This window comes from Thermobia domestica, chromosome 8, assembly GCF_964235325.1.
Source record: "Thermobia domestica chromosome 8, izTheDome1.hap1.1, whole genome shotgun sequence".
Taxonomy (NCBI): Eukaryota; Metazoa; Arthropoda; class Insecta; order Zygentoma; family Lepismatidae; genus Thermobia; species Thermobia domestica.
Window position 1 is genome coordinate 39,385,790 of NC_137461.1, and position 19,949 is coordinate 39,405,738.

At 36.6% G+C, this 19,949-nt stretch overlaps 1 protein-coding gene across 1 annotated transcript in view; it reads right to left on the bottom strand.

Moving 5' to 3' along the window:
- The window catches only part of LOC145692836 (uncharacterized), a 30,551-nt gene extending 16,740 nt beyond the window's left edge, over nt 1-13,811 (bottom strand). The window contains exon 1 of the mRNA XM_081768337.1: nt 13,602-13,811. The gene's annotated coding sequence lies outside the window, so the exon portion shown is untranslated. The remainder of the gene's footprint in view (nt 1-13,601) is intronic.
- Nucleotides 13,812-19,949: the final 6,138 nt, after the last annotated feature.

Below are 19,949 nucleotides of genomic sequence, written 5' to 3' on the forward strand. Positions count from 1 at the left end.
GATTTTACAGGTTTTTAATCTTGCAAAATAACCTTTGTTTTTAGTTATTTTCCTAATTACCCGAATGTTCTGCATTTCCAGACTACTTCTGGAACTCATTAATCTGCATAACTGGAGATGCATTGCATTTTCAATACAAGCTATTAAAATATTATTGAAGCGCACGTATATTCTATAACTGTGCCTAATTATTCTTAACTTATATTTACACTGAGTAGAACAACCTTCATCCCTCTATGTTAGGCTTAAACCTTTGTATATACAAACCAAACATGAACTCAGAAGATACTTATTACTCTGTATTTCAATTTTCCACAATAGAGTTTCTGTTTCTAAACGTGCTCCAACTAATCGCCATATAATCATAATGAGAGATATTCCACTACATAAGAGTACATAATGAACTCCTTGAGACTTAATCCATCTTTATCCGATTGCATTCCATCCAACCTGATTTGTTTGCACAGAATCTAACCTAGCAACACGTATTCAATATATGGGCATGTAACATTATTCCATAGCATTACGTGTCCTTGTAGCCCCTTTCCCAACACAAGTAAAAGAAAACAGAATAGATTTCGATGCAGGGCGAAATAGAGATTCCAATTTAAAATAATAGTATTTTTTGTCCGTTGTGTCCTTGAGAGATAATAAGTTTGACAACCATTTTATCACATCCTCTTGCCAGCGACCCCTTTATAATTTCTGGTTTGTAATAAGTTTGTGTGGGATTTTAAATATACCTCAGTGGCGTATTTAGGAGGGGCTTCCGGGCTTAAGCACCCCCCGAAATCTTACTTACTATAGTAAAGTAGATGAAATATCTTGCAGAATTTTCACAGTTTCAGGCAAAGTCTCCCCGAAACAAAATCGTAAATACGCCACTGATATACCTATTGCGGAGATCTCACTATATCGATCTATTTCTATAATAGTAGAATCCATTTCTTGTATATAGTGGATACTGTAACGTCCCTAAAAGGGAATTAATTAAAACCAAATTTGGTCAGTTTATTCATATTACAAATATCCAATCCGATCCGTCATACAGTTTCAAAATGGAGGCCTTTTGAAAATTTTAAAATTTCATAATTCCCTGGTCCATATGATAAAAAAGAATAAAGTGATTTCTAATTTTGGTTAAAAAAAACTTGGACAGGTGTTAAAAAAAAGTTATTGAGTATTTTAATTTTCGAGAGGCCGCCACTTTGAGTTACCTAATATTGTTGTGAATTTAGTAGGTACATTGCTGTATATGTGTTCAGTATCACCAAAAACTGTTAAAATAACTTGTTTACATTTGAAATTTAGGAAACAAATAAAACCCCATACCAAAAATCTACTTTCATTGTGGCCAGCTTGCTCGAAAAAAGACTATTCGCTCACACACACATACGTGTAGACTACAATTCTGCAAAGAACAACAAAGGTTCCTAAACAAAAGTAACCACTTTTATTATGGACAGAATAATTTGTCCATTGTTGATTTATCAACACACACAATACAGGTATCTCAGAGGTATCAATCAATTTAATTAATTTCAATATGCAGGTTTTGTTGCATTTGATTTTTTTCTTTTTTCTTTTTTTTTGGTATTTCAATATACAGTTCTCATTAGTTTCATATCGTACCTCTTTCATTTAAATTAATTAAAAAAAAAAAAAAAAAAGAAACTCTGCAAATGTTCAAAATGTTTAATAGACCTACTTTTAGTTGTTCTTAACAATATGTATAAAAATAAAACTATGCCTATCAAAACTAAATTAAAAATAATATTTAAAAATATTTTTTCCGGTATTAGATTCTAATTACAGTAGAGCGTCGATTATCCGAACGTCGGTCAACCGAACGACTGCTTAACCGAACTGTGTACTCGCTCGCACCTGTTACTCTCCCACCCTACCGTCCATCATCCCCCTCACTCCCAAACCAAGTTTCCCACAGTAGTCGCCGCACTGAGCCACCGCTGGCGGAACATTGCTTCTAATGGGGCCTTCATAAGGCGCTGCTGACCGGCCAAGCCGCCAGTCGCTGTGTTTCAACAATCAGCACACTTCTGTCGGTTTGGCACTGGGTGTAGAAATAGCGGCAGTATCAAAGCTGTTCACAGCAACAGCTGCGCCAGCTTAGAGTTGAGGCGTGCCGCTCCGCGCAGTTTGAAGGATTGCGCACCCCCCCCCCTGTACAGTATTCTACTTCTTTTTGGCAAATAAACATGTACAGTTCGATTATCCGAACAAACCAGTTTTCCGAACACCCATGTCCCGCAATTACTTCGGATAATCGACGCTCTACTGTATATTTATCTCTTCGGCTTACCATCGCGACCACCATGAAACCGTCTCGCGACCCCAAGGTAGAGAAACACTGCTATAGGTTAAAATCGTGATTAATTAATAGCGTTAAGTGTTTAAACCTAACTTTTATTTTTAGTTTATCCACCAATCAACACATGGTTACAAAAATATTAATTCTCAAATTTAAATATAGTTACGTCTCTTCTTTAAAACATCAAAACTTGTTCATGTCTAGTATAATCACCAGGCGCGCACCTAGAAATGTTTTTGTTGGGAGAGGTAAAATGTTTACGGGGGCAAGGGCGCCGATCCCGGGGAGCCAGGGGCCCCCCAAAGCTCATGTGAGTCCCCCTAATTGTATTTGTGAATATACAATATTTGGCATAATTTGAATGCAATTTGTCTTAAAATCCTCATATGTGTCTTATGCATCTGAATGGACCCTCCAAATTTACAGAGAAATCGCCGCCCTGGTACGGGAGAGTCCTATACTCAGGGGTAAAAGTAGATCTGAAAAGGTGGGGGGACGGTAGGTAACGGCATTCCCCCTGCCTATCTTTGCGTATTCTAATTATTTTAGTAACTGGGGGACGCCGTACATATTTTTTCGAGGTGAGGGAAGGGCGTTCCCCGGCACGTTTAACCTCTGCCTATACTACAAGCCACTATGTAGTATTGAACGGATATTATTCTGCTCTCGAAAAGATGATACGTAGGTAATTGTGAAGTACCGCCATCTACATTTTCAGGAAAAAAAATAATGGAACTAGATTGCTTTTATAAGAAGAGAGAGAGTACAGATGAAATATAAGATCACAATTTCATGCTATATTAATCACTTCCCTGTTAAACAAGTATATTTTAATTATGAAAGTGTACAAAAGTATGTTGAGTTAGGAAGCTTGAGGGCAGGGTCCGGATCCGATGGAACTCCGCACGGCGTGGATCAATGCAAACTTGACCTACGACTCACTGGACTCACCATCCATCATGACTCACCACCCATCGTTATCCACAATGAACCATTGTGACCCGCTCCGACTCACCAAAACACATCGTCAACAACTCTGACCAATGATCCACCCCTTCCTCTCCACTGACTAAAGAGTTTACATTTGTAATAAAACATGGATGTGTGAAATTGTCACTAATCGGTATTCCAATTACTACGTTCAATCACTCAAGCCCAGCTCTATTATAATACCGGTGGATCTGACCTTTACGATATAAAATGATAAAGTGTTTACCATGGATTTTATTACAATGAATTTTAATTTAGTTATCTATATATATAAAAGAGAACGCACAAATCCTTTGTTACCTCATCACGCTAATACGGCTGAACCAATTTCTTTTATTTTTGGGGGGTTATTAGGATTTGGACCCTAGATGGTTTTTATCATATCACTTTAATTTTTAATTACCAGTGTCTTGAGATAATTGACCATTCAAGTGTCCATAACGTACAAATCCTTTGTTAGTTCATCATAGGTAAAAATAAACGTATTTATATGCAACCCGCATGACCGTGTCACTCGGCGGGTTAACATAAATGACAGGCGATATAATGTTAACATTTACTGCAATCTACTATGGTTTTTATCATATCACTTGAAAGCGAAAACTTCCGGGGTGACCGCAGCGAAGCGGGGCGGGTTAACATAAATGACAGGCGATATAATGTTAACATTTAATGCAATCTTCTATGGTTTTTATCATATCACTTGAAAGCGAAAAAGTAAAAATTATCTAAGTAACAAAGTTTATTGCGTTCCGGGGTGACCGCAGCGAAGCGGGGTGAACGCTGCTAGTCATATATAATTATTTCCTTGTTGAATTACAAATACTTTTCAGTGGAAAATAGAAGCAAGTTGAAAGTCCCAATTCAAGGTAAGGTAGAGAAAGAAAGAGTAAAAAAACTGTAAAATTGAGTGTGTCTCAAAAGTCAAGTAGCAAATCCTATCGCTATTATTACTATGACAAATATTAATATCCAATAGTACGTGAAGTTCTTTTATCACTTAAATATACTCATCTCAGATAAATAAACAGAAACAAGTGAAAAAGGAAGTCTTAAAAGTTAAACATAGACCAATTCACCAGGGTTCAGAAGATACTGTCTACAATGCACTGAGCAGAGTGGCTCGATGGGCTACAGTAGGTCACAGAGGTCACGACCCAGTGGGTCACAGAGGCACTTGACCTATTTGAACCACTCTAACCACAGCCCACTCCAATTCTGTCCCTGATAATCACTATCTGTTTTGATAATTAAATTGAAGCAATGCAGTTTAGGTTGCAATCAAACTGTCACAATATACATGTATTTACGTAGAAATAGACAAATATCAATGCTCAAACCTTAATATAATTACAACTTTTCCACAATTTTTGAAATAATGAAAGTACAACAACACAGTTATTGAGTTGCAACTAGACAGACACGATTATTTTAAAGCGGTGGTTGTATGATAGTGACATCTCCCGTGTGCGGCAGTGCAGGTAGCGACATCTTTTACAAGTCTAGGAGGTTCAAGTGGGCAGGTCCATGTAGTCAGAATGGAGGAAGAAAGTAGAAACGCTTTCGAAGTTTCTGCTGGAAATTCAATCGGAAAACGGCCATTAGGAAGACCTAGGCGCAAATGGGAGGATAATATTAAGATGGATCTCGAAGAAATAGCAGTAAAGTGTAGAAACTGGATCCAGTTGGCTAAGAACAGAAGTCAAAGGAGAGATTTTGTGAAAGCAGCATTGAACCTCCAGATTCCATAGGCCATAATGTTTAGTTAACTAACTATTAGGACGCACAGTCTGACAGATTTCTCTTTACTACTACTACTACTACTACTACTACTACTACTACTACTACTACTACTACTATTACTACTACTACTACTACTACTACTACTACTACTACTACTACTACTACTACTAATAATAATAATAATAATAATAATAATAATAATAATAATAATAATAATAATAATTGCGCGGTGTCGTTCAGCTACAGTATCTGCCCTTGTTTACTTAACGATTCCTTCTATCGCTGAATGACAGAGGATGGAATTAATCAATTCTTGTTTTAAGAAGGTCAAAATGTTTTGTCGGAAGAATTTTCAGACAAGCTGTCTCTACAGAAAGCAAAAATAAATAAGTAAAAGTAAAGGTAATAATAAATGATAATCTTCGCCTCCCCAGTCCTGTTGCCACCTTTAAACTAAGATTTTCACAGATTTTTCAAACTAAGTAAACCCTCGAGCTGCCTTTATACAAAGAAAGAACAGGCCCAGTTTTCGACATGGATTGAACCTGTATCCACCAGTTGAGAAGCAAACGCCCTAGCGACTAGGCTACCACGGCTCAGGGCTCAGACGTAATGCCTATTAATGATTTCAACCGTTTGTTAGATTTTTTAAAGTTATGAAATTATACAATATTAATAATATTTAAAGAGGGTGAGATGGCTCAGTGGTAGAGCACTTACTCCTGGTGTGTAGTGTCCCTGGTTCGATCCCAGCTCACGTCAAATGGGTTTTGTAGTGGACAAATACCGTTTTCATGGGTCTTCTCGGGTTCTCCAGTTTCCTCCCAATTTCTTCATTCCACTATTTCATTCATTTCTCATAATCACCGTCTCCTTTAACCTACACAACATAATCGTGGGACGTAAAACTGAAATATTTCACACAATTTCCAAATTTCAAGTTCCTACCTGAAACAATTTGGCGTGGGCATTGATCAGTCAGTCAGTCAGGGCTTTGTTTATATAGAGAGATTAATCCAGCTAATAACAGGATAATTTGCAGTTGCAACAGCCAAGCAACGTTAAGCCTACCAACATATCATGAAATCGTTGGTAACTGACCAACTCTGTTGTCATAGTATTGATAGCAACCAGGGCCGGCCCTAGGCAATTTACCGCCCTTTAAAATGGGGTTATTTACCCCCTTTTCTTCAGAAAGAACAAATCTTAAGAGCTACGATTTTAAATATGCTACCCTACCATGAACAACGACGAGTAGGGAAAGAGCACTCGCACTCCGAAACGCATAAACACTACAATTTCGTTGTGTCTGTTTTATCTTCCTTAAATAATAACCTATTACGTTAGTGAAAGATAAAGCGAACATACGTGCAGAGGAAAGGTGGTAATACTTTTTATAGAATTAAATATCGAGCTTCAATCTCAATATATCAGTTTGCAATAACCCTCCAACTCTTTTATCTTAATGTTTTGATTTTTCCTTTACATCTGTTAAAAAAATGAGAAACAATCACTTGTTTCCGCCTTCAATGATAAGGAACTTGTTTGTGACAAAGACTAGTTTTCATATCAAAACTGTGATAAGTAACTAAATGGAACAGATGTTCGCTTCTGTTCGAGAATTGAGTTGTTGTATTTGAAAACAATCAAGAAATTCATACTGGGATTTGTTTAACCATTTGCTTTAGCACTGTCCATGTGACATTAAACTAATGCGACCTAAACATGATTTATAAATGTAGTATTATAAATGTAGTATTCAAATAGAAGGTTTGCTTAATAAATTGAACTACCATCATCATGAAGCCTGTTTTCAATAAGAAATATTTATTTTAAATAATATAGTATCACAGATTTAGCCGCCTCGTGCAAAATGCACGTATTACACGCATGGTAGAGCAGGTCCTGATCGCAACAATTAATTTGAAGGCAGAAATTGTTATTCATAATAATGCACATAATATTAGCATATCATGCGGTCATACTAGCTCTCAGCTACTATCGTGGGGCCAAATTTGACCCCAGCAAACACATTTCTAGCTGTGGACAAAATGTAATTTGCTTCACCGAGGCACGCAGTCCTCTATTCTCAGTTGACCTTGAGATTTCGTAGCGAGCGGTTGGTTGTTCGTGTCCATACGCTTTGTTGTTTCGATGGTGGCACACCTCTGGGGTCAAAACTGACCCCAGGATAGTACTTATACTCTACTTTTTTCTGCTTTATATTTTTTCTGTTGTTTTCTTAGACAATGTTACATAGATGTGTGCGGCATTCCGAACTGGCAGATGTTGCAGAAGGTGGCCTATTGCAATTTTCTGCAGAATATTTTACGATGCATATGTGTAAATATCTATATTCTTTACCATTTTTCCAAAGAACCAAGAAGGCTTCAGAGACAAGACTTCATGAAGAGTATTGGGATTAGTGGCGGATGTAGCCCGGGGCTGGAGAACCTAGGTTCACAGGGCTTTGAGTAACAAATGTAATTTAGGGTATTGTAAATTAAAAAAAAAAAAAGTTTATAGTAAACTCATGACATACCTATCATAGTCTGGGTTCTGGCTGCCTCCCCCCCAGTTTTTACCTTCTAGATCCGCCTCTGATTGGGATGACTATCATTCAAGATAACCTAAAAGTAAGGGTCGAATGCAGGACACTTCTTGGTAACCTTCGGTAGTCATTGTTACGACTAATTGGGAACTCGAATGAAGACCGCCTACAAACAAATACTCCCTCTAAAAGGAGGAGAAGTGCTATTTGTCCTCGAATTGATGACAAAAAGTTTCTTGTATTTGTCTTGTTTGCAACCAAAATGTGTTCAAGGATCATTCAAGACAACCCAGTGCATGTATTGACTGTCAGTAAAACAAGTAAAGTATATAACGACTTATCAAAAGATAGTCGTAAACCTGGTTCGTTTGCTGGGATAAAAATCCGAAGTGGTAGTAATTCTTTGGCATAAAAATATTAGCTTCGATATTTAAATACCATTAATCTCACCTTTTTAATAAAACTGACAACGTCTATAAACGATGTTAAACTGGTTTATTATTTGATATAACTTATAATATCCTTTTCTTAAAACTGTTAAGTACACAAACTCACTGACTAGGTAACCATAAAACATGTCCATATCATCAACTATCCCATAATAATCACTTACATATATTAGAAACATTCTTCTTTTGTTAATATAAAAAGAACATTCTACTAAGTATAGTGCATATGTATGAGTACTTTCTGCCCAAGGTACAGGTAAATATTACACAAACCAAAGTATTTTGTTGTATAAAAATGTCGCTCGACAAAGGGACTGAATATAAAAGTCATGAGTAGGCTTGGCTTTTATCTTCAAGAACCACTGGTCCGTTTACATTAATGTTCTTATATTATATATGTCCATCATATTTTGATCGCACCTTGTATATCTATTCATTATATTTCACATATACATATATATATATATAAATACATTCGTAATAATTCTTTCATTTCATCAATATTTATCTTTAATTACATTAATTATATTTATTTTATTATTATCCACTATATTATTAATATATTTCCTTATTAAAATATCGTCGCTTATTTAATTAATCGTCGACGGGTGCGATTTCGAAAAATGTAAAGGACAAACGTGGGTTACAAATAATATTAATCTTTACGGGCGCATTAAATAACAAATAAGTCGGATGTTGCATTTAAAGGTATACATAGTAGCACTAAGATGTTATAATAAAGAAGAATTTCTTTCAAGGTAGTCGTTGGATAATTGATTTTATAGAATAGAGCTTCTTTTTAACATAATCTTTGACAATTAAGTTTTCAACACAAATCAATCTAATATAAATAATTTTTGCTTTTAATTAATTATAAATCGAATTATAATTCCTCATATTAACAAGAAAGAATAAAAATCATTTGAAAATTAATTTTCCAGTCTACCTAAAACTCTATTTAAGCATTTCAAGTATTTTTAAGAATCGTTTTCATTATTGATATTAACACATAAACTTAAAATGAAAACTTACAAGAATCTACAACTAACATGAATTTAACCTAATTTCAGTAACGGTAATCAGGTTACATTTGAACTTGCATACGGTTCTAATAAAGTACACTGTACTGCGCTATCATGATTAGGTTCTACATTGTGTTGTACATGTCTTTCATCGTGATTCTGACTTTGGTATGAAGTCCCATCTCTTGATCTCCAATTACGTCTATCCACGTAATTCGCTGCATTTCTGGAATTTCGCTCAGTACTTCGATTATTTTTATATCTACTGCTGTTGAGTGATCTGACATCATAATTACCATGATTAGTTAGGTTAAGCGGATTCCCTACATAACCTTGTCTATTTTGCTCATTTGGATTGCTAGAGTATACTCGGCTTAGGTTAGGTCCTGTATTATTCACACTCCGAATATTTAAATTCCGAACAGGCACCAAATGATCTGAATTATTCTTATTTTTACCCATTCCTGATTGTGGGTTCATGGCATGGTATTGAGTTTCGTAGCATTGGACAAGCATCAATAAATGGCTGAAACTCATACACTGTGTGGAAAATAAGATCTGTTGCAGTTTAAATGGAAGCAAATTTCGAATCGATGCTATTATTCTCGATTCCGATTGCAAAGGATTAACGACCTTTAATTCGTTGTAGACATTTACAACAAACTCTACAAGAGATTTGTGCAATCGAGGATTGAAGTGTTGATTTCTAAGGGTGGCATCTCTATTTGCCAGCAAAAAGTCATTTTCATAATTTGCGATCAATGCCGCTTTGAATTCCTCATAGGTACTAATGTGATCACGTATTGCTTTAAACCATAAGGAACAAGGTGGGAGTAATACATGGGGTATTAATTTCATATATTGCGATCGATCGATAGACATTATATTGCATTCGTCTTGGAATTTCTCTAAGAAAGAAGTAGCATTCTCATTACACTTACCACTGAATTTGCTCATAGCTTTAATTTCACTTATCTTAACACTTAATTTTACCTTCTTTTTCTCATTCCTTGTTCTTGTTGAGTGATAGTTCCTATCCGTGACGTGCTGTGTCATGACACCATCTATGTTTCGCTCATCAGTGCTCTTCGGGCAACTTTCTTCTAGTATAATATCCTCATCAGATCCGGGCGAAGGCGAGTTCATCTCTGGTGAGTGGGGCAACTCAAAGCGATCACTACCCAAGTTATTACGGTAAATGTTGTCTTTAGCCTGTAACGTTCTAATCTCTTCCTGAATAGTAGCTAACAACTGTGTATTTACACGTATGTTATTAGAATTGTTGCTGACCTGGATCTTTTGCTGTTTAATGGAAGATTCTATTACTTCTAAATCTTTTTTTACAGCACTAATTTCTTGGTTTTGTTGATTGTGCTTTTCTTGACAATCATCGGATATCCTTTTTAACTTTTCCTCGAACTGTGAGGAAATGTCGTTCACCACCTGGACAATTGTCTGTTTCGTTTCATCTGATTTCTGTTCTATCCGTCTACTTAATTCTTCATATTGCTTGTTAGCTTCGTCAAACTTCTGTTCCATTCGTCTACTTAATTCTTCATTTTGCTTGTTAGCTTCGTCAAACTTCTGTTCCATTCGTCTACTTAATTCTTCATTTTGCTTGTTAGCTTCGTCAGACTTCTGCTCTATGGTCTGCTTTATCTCGGTAGACATCTGCATTATTTGTCGCTGTAAAGCTAACAAGATATCTTCCGATGCCAATCCTGGTGTTACACTAGTCTCATCGCTGTCACTAGTATTTGATTCCTGCTGCATTGTTTCGTTGTCCATTTTTCTTATGATTACTTTACCACTTCGCAATATAGTTAAGTTCGTATTCATTAACTGTAATATGAAAGTAAATTCAGCCTTACTCTTCTTCGGGAATTGAATTTACAAAGTCCCGGGTGAGGTAAACCAAATTTTTATAACGACTTATCAAAAGATAGTCGTAAACCTGGTTCGTTTGCTGGGATAAAAATCCGAAGTGGTAGTAATTCTTTGGCATAAAAATATTAGCTTCGATATTTAAATACCATTAATCTCACCTTTTTAATAAAACTGACAACGTCTATAAACGATGTTAAACTGGTTTATTATTTGATATAACTTATAATATCCTTTTCTTAAAACTGTTAAGTACACAAACTCACTGACTAGGTAACCATAAAACATGTCCATATCATCAACTATCCCATAATAATCACTTACATATATTAGAAACATTCTTCTTTTGTTAATATAAAATGAACATTCTACTAAGTATAGTGCATATGTATGAGTACTTTCTGCCCAAGGTACAGGTAAATATTACACAAACCAAAGTATTTTGTTGTAAGTAAAGTGTCTATATTTGTTCTGTACAGTGGCGTATTTACGATTTTATTTCGGGGGGAAGCTTTGCTAACTTTCGGGGAGCGCTTTGCCTGAAAATGTGAAAATTCTTCAAGATATTTCATATACTTTACTATAGTAAGTAAAATTTCGGAGAGGAGGCTTAAGCCCGGAAGCCCCCCCCCTAAATACGCCACTGGTTCTGTATAACAGACATGTGATCAAGACACATATTTTCTTTATATGCGAAAATAAGTGTATTTTCACACTTTGTTGTTCTCGAATAAAAAAAAAATCATTTAAGTATGTTCTTCCGCTTTGTAAAATCTATTACCAAAACACAATTAGTAAAAAAAAAAAAAAAAAAAAAAGAAAAGAATTTTTGTCCTTAAAACCAGTGGTCGAAGTGAGACGGTATGCGGTGGTATGCCATACTGCGTCTGGTTTTTCTGTGAGGACATACCGTCTCTGGTTTTTCAGAGATCAAGACAATATCTAAACAGCCGGTATGTTGAGTGAAAATCATAATAAAACATACCGTCTCTGTTTCTTTTTCCACTTTGAACACTGCTTAAAACTAGTTAAATTCAATAAAGTATAGTCAAGGTGACCAGACGTCCCGTATTGGCCGGGACAGTCCCTTTTTTCAACCATTGTCCCGTTTTTTTTCTGATTCTCAAACGGGACGCCTAAATGTTCCGTTTTTAAGCAAAAGTGACCCAGGTGTCCCGTAATTATTATTCAAATTATAAATGGTCAATGCAAATTCTACTCTCTTCCGTACCAACAGTCATTGGGAAGGTTCAACTGTGTCTGGAACTTCTGAATGTTCCAAGCATGGCTTTACATCATCAGCCATCAATTTTCCATTCCGCAGTAGAAAAAAAATACAAGGTCAAACATTTACAGATTTTGAGGTAATTTCTGTTTTATATGATTTAAAGAAAAATTTAGCTTTAAAACCTCAAGACTGCTTCATTTCAGTAGCTGCGAGGAAAACTCTTGAGAATTTGGATAGAGGGAGCTTTATTTCTGAAGGAGCTAAGATTCGCCAGTATGTTCATACTTTCTATCAAACTGCAGTTGAATATTTAGATAAGTGAATAAAAGTCCTTGAAACTTTTGAAATAATTTAGTTAGATTACGCTTAAAGGTGTAAAAGTGTACCATCCTGGCAGTATATACAAAAACTGTAGATCATATTCAGGAAAATAGTCCTTTCGTTCAAATTGATGATACTGCTCTTTACGACGACTGCGTGTTTTTAAAAGAATACTTGACGCCAGAAATATTGACCAAGTGGAACTCAAATAGAGTATCTCCTGACAAGTTCTGGGTAGAGGTATTTTCCCATTTCTGTTCTAACGTACCTTACTCAAATCTTCTAAAAGTTGTGAAGTTCCTTCTCTGTTTACCCGGGACTAATGATCCAACTGAACGTGTATTCTTGCACATGAATGTTTGTGGAGAAGTGAGAAAACCCAACTGTCTTTAGATACTTTGAAAGCTGTGCTGATCAGTAAGATTAATTTTGATCAGTCTTGTATTAATTTCTACAAACTGTTGAATGCAAACAAAGAACTGTTAAAGAGGATCCAGTCATCCCAAAAATACCAGTGAAAGTTACGCTAGATGATTTAGTAAAGAATAACGGATTTAGTAAAGAATAATGAGGTAAGTAGTTTATTTTGGATAGTGCTTAAGTTAGAAACGATACTCTTACTTGTGTATTTTATAATTGAAAACACTAGTGAGTCCCTAAATGCAACCTGGAAGTCAGATATCTATCCCCCGTCGCCAATTCGTATGCGTCCCGTTTTTGCAAGTAAAAATTTTGGTCACCTTGAGTATAGTATTAGTGAAAGTCTACAATGAACTGCTAATTAATGACAATACATTTTCAAATATTTTAACTTCAAAATAAATAATGGGGTCAAATCTGCCCCCATGATAGTAGCCTACTTATGCAGTATAAAAATAATAGTAGTCAAGAGCTAGAATACTTAGCAGTAAGCCTAAAACATTGTCGCCACTCGGAATTTCGTTATCACACACAGACAGGGATACCAAACAGTAGAAGGAGCTCGTTGTTATAATTCTCTCCTTAGAAACGAATAGTAACAGAAAACAGATGCTAAATATTCAGCCACAAACGTTTGACATAAAAGTTCTAACAGCCCACCTACCTTACAAATAATAATTTTCCTGGTGTGTTCTAGAAAAGGAATAGAATCGCACTCAAACCAGCAGCCCACAAGACATCGAAGAACTAGAAGCAAATCAATTTATAACAAATAGGAGAGGAAAAGTTTCTTTTACGTTATGATGACATACTGTAACATTCTAGGAAAATACGGATACTTCATCTGATGTCATTACAAGGAAATGTAAATCACAAACTCTGGTGATGACGTCATTACTTGCTGGAAGAGAGCAATCTCCTTTCTGATCTAAAAAGAAGAAGAAGAAGAAAGTTAACTACAACCAAGAATGACAAACGTGTCTGTCATAACATTTATCAGGGTTTCCAAAACACGACAGAGATAAGAATTCAGGAAGCTATCGTCTAGATCTGACCACTTCCCGAATCCTGACTGCATCATTAACATTATGAACATGAAATCAAGTTCACTTTAGATAACACCAAATACGTATTTAATCTTTTGTGGTTAATTTTCAATGCTAATCTATAGAGTGATTCAAAACAAGTATTTTTAAACATGACTGCTGAACAACAGATTGTGGTTTACGGAATCATTCATGTAGAAATTGCTACGATAAAAACAAACAAACAAATGAATAATAATAAAAATGTCCGTTTGAAAATGAATTTTTTAAGTTTTACGTCTAATAAATGTGAGGTAGCAAACAGGAGAACCTGATAAAACCCACGGATACGATATTATGAATCACAAACTTTTTTCTTTTTTCTTCTTCTATTTTCCTTTTATTTTTTTCTTTTCTTTCCATGTTTTATTTTTTTCTTCTTTGTAAGGTCATGTTACCATCAATTATGTAAGTCAAGAAGGTATGTTATGGGTGTATGCCCGTGTACTTTCATATAAATAAATAAATAAATAAATGTCAGGGAATCGAATTAGGGATCTTTCGCACCAGAAGTGGGCGCTTTTACCAGTGAATCGCCGGTTCCCACCACCTCTCTTCCACTAGTTCTGAGTGTTCTGTCAGATTCAGACAGGTTTTTATCATCTTATCCTAACGTAACTTGGCGAACAGAGGTAGGATGGGATGTTTCTTTCCCCTGTGGTTCCACAAGGGTTACGACAAAATAAAAATGAAGGTCTGCATTAGGGGAATAGGTGGAGAATTAGAATCAGAGATAGGACGTATTATTGGCATACGGAAGGGGGAGATTTGAAGTTTAACTCCTAGCCCTTCAGCAAGATGTTTTAAAAAAATGAGTTGAGTTTAACGTCCCGTTCAACAGCGAGGCTATATGAGACTTGGACCTAGCGGAATCCAAACCACATGAACTCCCGCCGGGAATCGAACCCACGTCTCCCGCGCCAAAGGCGCGAACTGAAGTTTTTCAGTTTAACATTTCACAATTATGCCCATTAAGCTAAGGGAGATTAATAATTAAGGCAAGTGAATGATAATGGAAGAATTAGTGGAAAGAGAATGCGGGAGGAAACTAGATTACCCCGAAAATATCCACGGACACAATGTTGTCCACGAAAAACTTAATTTGACTAGGTATCGAATCACGGATCCCACGCACCAGAGATAAACGCTCTAGCACTAAGCCACTGTGCCCACCTAAGATGTTATGGAAACGTAAACATTTACTCTGTTAACATTTGTACTATACATTTACACACCGAATTTCACGCTTGTCCTGAAAGGATATCAGATGGAGTGGTTGACCTTCATTGTTGAAATTATGTGTAAGCCACTGCGGGGTATACGAGGAACATATAGGGGAAACTGGGGTATTCGCGAACACTGGGGTAATGCCGAACACGAAAGTTTACGCTCAAGGAAGCTAGTTAGAAAACAGGCGATTTTGCTACATGCTAGCGGAGAGACCTGGAAAAATGTAGCATAAATTCAGTGGTGACAGTCAGTTTGAGTGGATTGCCAGGAAGAAGACGTTTAGTTTTTGTCGATTTACTTGCAACGTTGATTCAACAATCTGGGCAAGGTAAGTTGGCTCCTATCCAGGGACGTACGCAGGAATTTATTTCGGGAGGAGTCTAAAGCGTTTCGGGGGGGTCAAAATACAATTTGATGCTAAATTATATGAAAAGTTCTAAAATTGCCCCTAAAAGTAGACTACATTTACAAAAAAAGTCGGGATTTCGGGGGGGGGGGTACGAACCCCCAAGACCCATCCCCTGCGTATGCGCCTGGTCCTATCCTATCTATATTGTTACAGGTAAGGCTATCTGTGATATATATTCCCCTATATTGTTACAGATAAGGCTATCTGTAATATACAGGGTGTTAATGAACTATACCGACAAACTGTAGCAGGTGGTTCCTCACATCAAAATAAGAGAAAAAGTTCATATGGACCTATGGCGAAAAATGCATAGTTTTCGAGCTAGGGCTGTCGAATTCGCGAAAAAGCTTAATTTCAATAGGTCCTATTTTGAATTCCAGGAACTATGGATGGTGGTTCTTATCAGCGTAAAGGAAGCCACGCATATACAATCCAAAAGCATACAATTCATCAATTGTCAATGGGTGTAGAGCGTAATTCCCTACAGGGTGTAATTTTCAGATATGTTTTGAATAGAGTTTTCAGATATACCCTGATTTCAAGAAGGTTCCAAAGTAGGCTGGAGGTAAACCTTGACAGTAGTGGACGTCCAACTCTTCGGAGGGAAGGCTGAAGTATTAGGAACCAGTAGCCACATGTTTCTTTGTGTTCGGAATAACGTGTGATGGTATGTATTTCGTCATGGTATATTTCACGATTTCTACACTTATAAGCGTGAAAGAAAACATCGCAACGTGCGTTTTCCCGACTATGGGAGACCATGCTGCTGACGATCCGTAACACTTCCGACATCACACCAAAGGATTCCTTGTTCACTGCTATAAAGGCTTAGTTTGCCTACTTTGGATCAATCATAAAATCAGAGCATATCTCAAAATTCGGTTGATGGCATGTCTAGGGATTTCACCGTGCATCTGTACACTCATTGAATATTATTAAAATGTGAATTTTTGGATTGCGTATGCGTGACTTCCTTTACGCTGGTAAGGACCACCATCTACAGTCTCTCGAATTTGAAATAGGGCCTTTTGAAATTTGACTTTTTCGCGATTTTGGACAGCCGTAACTCTGAAACTATGCACTTTTCGCCATAGGTCCATATGAACTTTTTCTTTTGATGTGAGGAATCACTTGTTAAAGTTTGTCGGTATGGTTCATTAACACCCTGTATTTGAGCATTGGCTCTTTGTAACCTTACTACCTTATATGTAGTCAACAATTAGTTTCAACTTTAACAATACAATGGCATCTCATGGGGAAATGCTAGACAGAATGTTTGTCATTACCCCGTAGTGTTCGGGATTGTCCCATGATGTGAAATAAATTATATATATATATATATATATATATATATATATATATATATATATATATATAAAACTTTTCTCTTAATTGAAAAATAAGTAATAAGTTAATGAAATTTGATTTGGGAAAAAGATCATGTCTTGGTAATAAGCGTTATTAGCTTTATTAATTACAAAAGTTTGCTATATTTATTATTTTAGGCCATTAGTAGCATATTTCATTATTCTATAGTCAGTAACCCTATTTTAGATATCTGATCCTTCATCATAGACTGCATTTTTTTCTGTTTGTGATTCACAGAGAGTTTTACAAATTTATTTAGGGTAGTAGCGTCGATTAGCAATTAGCCAATTTTGTTCAGCTTATTAACCGCACTTGAACATTGAACTAATAAAGAATACTGTCCTAAGAACCAAACATTAATGCATACATCTTTGATTTCTACAATTCCAAATAATATTTTCATTTTAATGGATATTTTACTGAACGCGCCGTTATTTCAGAATTTGTTTTATAAGGGTACATTTTGTTTAGCCTATTACCTATTAGCTTTCATTTGTAATAGTTTCAAAGGCGATAAGGTCTCGTCATGTTTGTCATTAACTTGAGTTATATTTGTAATTATAATTCTTAATAAAGATTTAAATTCTAAATTATGGTAGGTATTTAATGGATTTCGCTTTTTTCGTAAAGGAAAGTTTAAAGTAAACAGTACTTTCGGGATTACCCCGATCACTGGGGCAATCCCGAACATAGGTACATTTTTAAAATACAGGGTGTCCGAGAAGTCCTTCCCTGATTACAGAAATTGATAACTCAGGCTAGAAATAAGATAGAAATATGAAACTGGTGTTGAATTGTTTACAAACTATAAAAGTTTTTGTCTGTGTTAGGTTTGTTCTGTTTTGTCAAGTCTCAATTTTGTTTGTTTTAGGTTTGTAGTACGTAAGAAGCCCAAGAAGCCATGCCAACCAACCAGGAGAAGGCACAGTGTGTCGTGTGGTACCATGAGACACGATCACCAACCACGGTGCAGAGACAGTTCCAGACAACATTTGGGAGGACTCCACCTGATGTCAAGAGCATTAAAGCCTGGTATGAGAAGTTCAAGAACACAGGGTCGGTTGCTGACCTTCCGAGGTCTGGTCGACCAAGAACCTCAGCAGACACGGTGGAGGCTGTGCGGTGCCTCACGTGAATTACAGATGCCAAAAAGCTCTATCCATGACATTTTACACAAACGTTTATTGTTTCGTGCTTACAAAGTGCAACTTCGTGCCTATCTCGATAGGACATTTCCTGGGCGATGGATTGGTCGTGATGGACCAACAGCTTGGCCTCCACGCTCTCCTGACATAACCCCATTAGACTTCTTTTTATGGGGTTATGTCAAGGATAAGGTCTACCGAACACGTGTACCAGATCTTGAAACCCTGCACCAACCCTGATGTTGGCTAATGTGTGGATGGAAATTGAATATCGCCTAGATGTGCTACGTGCTACCAAGGGTGCTCATGTGGAAGTGTACTGATGTGACCAAAACTTTTATAGTTTGTAAACAATTCAACACCAGTTTCATATTTCTATCGTATTTCTAGCCTGAGTTATCAATTTCTGTAATCAGGGAAGGACTTCTCGGACACCCTGTATCTTACCGATTTGTTGAAAAATGTTACTTTTGACTTTCCTCTGCACTTCAGTAAACAGGAAAAACTCGAAGATTTTTATACACAAGAAATCTTAATTTTATCTCTAAAAACGGAAGTTATTTATAATCAAAGTTTAAGTGTTCGTGAATACCCCGGTCTCCCTTAATTATTGCTTCATTACACGAATATTCACTTGCAAAGGTAAATTAATCATTCTTGGATATGAATACTATAATATGCTATAGGATCAAAGAGCTAGTTTCACGGAAGACGAGTGGTTGGTGTAAGTTATGTAACATGAAATTCAGTCTTTCTTTCAGTTTAACGTCTATGGCGTCTAGGCTAAGGGAGACGATGATTATTGCAACTGAATGATGACGGAAGAGTTGACGGAATGAGAATGTGGAAGGAAAACGAGAGTAATGTGACAAAAACCCATGGACACGATGTCCACCACAAAGTTACTTGTCCGGGGTCGAACCAAGGATCTCACGCATCAGAGGTAAGCCCTCTAACACGGAGCTAACGTGCCCCCACATCACATCAAACTAATACCAACGTCTACAACATACCTAAGATAGAAGTAAATACTGGTTCGATAAGAAATATGAGTAATAAGAAGCGCGTTTGTTAAATTAAAACACTCCGCCCCTGGTGTAGTGACAATTACTACACAAAATCTCGGCGGGAAAGTATCGAACACAACTATAGGTTGACCTGTAGGAAAGGGGTGTAACGAGTCATTGCCCCCTCAGCGACATAGTCACCAGTGCTGCAAAACCATGCTAAGAGACAAAACTGAGAATCTTTCACCGCCCCAATTTCGAGCCGTCCCCGTCCAGAAGTCCATCCTGTATCCGCCCCTGCACACCATAGTGCTTCTGTATCTTCGGCACGAATAACTTCGGTTCCATTTCCGATGGGAGTTCATGTTGTCCACGTATCATTATTCGGGTTATGTTAATATCAAAGAGGGCAAAAGAAATCAAAGTTTTCTACGAGGATTGCACCCAGAATAATCAAAATAAGAAGCTGAAAGGCATCCACCTCTTCAATCTTACAAGAAAACAACAGCTTTATTACTTGGTATCATTCGTTAACTATATATATTTTTTCGTGCTAACATTCTTTATAACCACCTGAAGAAGCTGGCTTTTTGATAATTCAATATGACAAATCTAGTGTAAAACATGGAAAACAAACATTTTTGGAAACCACAGTCAGAGGGAGAGAGCAGAGGAAAGGATACAAAATGCTTACATAGTTCGTTCGCCTATAGTGCGTCCAGTAAGATAACGTCTCTGACAGCTCGCAGTGACATTGCCACTACTCGC